Raw genomic sequence first — 1783 nt, 5'->3', positions numbered from 1 at the left:
AGTGAAAACAGGTGTGAGTTATAATTAGAAATGAGCAATGGGGTTTTTTTTTTTTTAGAGTGTTTTTTGCTATAGGGTGCCTGCACTCGCCAGAAAGCAAGAAATCACCCCCCAGGGGGATGGCCTCACTGCAATTCTTTCTCCTCCATTCTCCTCTCGGGATCTTGGGCACGCACACACATGCGCCCAGTGTGAATTTAAGCTACCGGGTCCAGGCCTTGAACCGTGGCCAACTACATGTGAGTTCAGCAACGTAGCCGTTACGCCAACTGCTGGTTTCTCCTGTAGCAAATTTTAAGAATAATAATGATAAATGATAATGATAAATAAAATTAAGTGACTTAAAAACTTGAAAATAAAAAACAGGCAAGGATGGATGTTGAGGGTGAAACTCTGCCTACCATACCCAACTTTCCTCCCTACCCTCTGTGGCTCTACAAAGGACTTCCCGATTACGGTGAGGAACATACATTAGGTTGGCTTTCTTTTTTTTTTGAGAGAGACTTTTGTGATAGGGTATGTGGACAGACATGCACAAGCACACGCCTGGCTTGAGTTTTAAGCCCCTGGGTCCGGGACCTGAACCATGGTTGACTACATAAGAGTCCAGCAATGTAACGATTATGCCATCTGCTGGTCCCAGGTTTTGGGTTTTTTTTTTTTTTTTTTTTTTAGGCCATGTGAGCTCTCCAGGGACAGATAGAGAGAAAAGGAGAAAAAGCAAGAAATCATTTCCCCACACATTGGGAGGATTAGCCTCTCTACAATTCCTTCTCCATTCTTGAGATTTGGAGCATGTGTGCGCACACACCTGGCCTGAGTTTCAAGCCACTGGGTTAGGTACTCAAGCCGCAGTCGACAATGTGGGAGCCTAGCACCTTGTCACTATTTTATTTTCATTTATTTAAAGTTGAACAGAGACAGACAGAGAAGGAAGGTGAGAAAGTAAGCTGCCAGATCTAGGACTTGAACCACACCCAGCTAACACCATGTCACCTTCCTGCCCAAGTGCTGTACCTTACCCATAACATCACCTGCTGGCCTCCACGTTAGGCTTTTGTTTTTCAAGAATTATTTATTTCAGTATTTTTCAAGAATTACTTATTTATTCATTCATCCATTCATGGTGTGGGGGGGGCAGTGAGAAAGCAAACCGCCAGGTCCAGGACTCAAACCAAGTGTAAGCCATTGTGGGAGTCCAGTGCCCTATCTAACTTTATTTACTATTATTATTTTTTTTAATTTGAGAAAAACACAGAAAGTGAGAAAGCAAGCTGCCAGGTCCAGAACTTGAACTACCAAGCCACGTGGGAGTGGAGTCCTTAACCACCACATGACCTGCCAGCCCGCACAGTAGGTTTTAAGAATACTAAGGGGCTGGTAGGTGACATGGTGGTTGAGGAGCTGGATTCCACATTGCATGATTGTAGTCCAAGTCCTGGACCTGGCGGCTTGCTTTCTCCCGTTCCGTTTCTCTCCCAAGTCAAGTTAAAAAATAAGAATAAACAAACAAGTAATTTGACCATGTGGGAGTGTCCAGCACCTTAACCACCATGCCACCTGCTGGTCCCATAAGCTAATAGTTCTTTAAAGTAAAAATACAAAAACCAACCAAAACACTAAATTCAGGACCAGGAGGTGGCATGGTGGTTAAGGTGCAGGACTCCCCATGGCCGACCAGAGTTCGAGTATCCCTCCAGGCACATGTGGCCAAACCCCAAGAGGAGAGTGGAGAAGGGACTGCGGCAAAAACCAGAGGGGCTCCCCTCCAAGCTCGGCAAGC

Source organism: Tupaia chinensis, unplaced genomic scaffold, assembly GCF_000334495.1.
Source record: "Tupaia chinensis unplaced genomic scaffold, TupChi_1.0 Scaffold147500_2, whole genome shotgun sequence".
Taxonomy (NCBI): domain Eukaryota; kingdom Metazoa; phylum Chordata; class Mammalia; order Scandentia; family Tupaiidae; genus Tupaia; species Tupaia belangeri.
Note: the sequence above shows the minus strand (reverse complement) of the source record.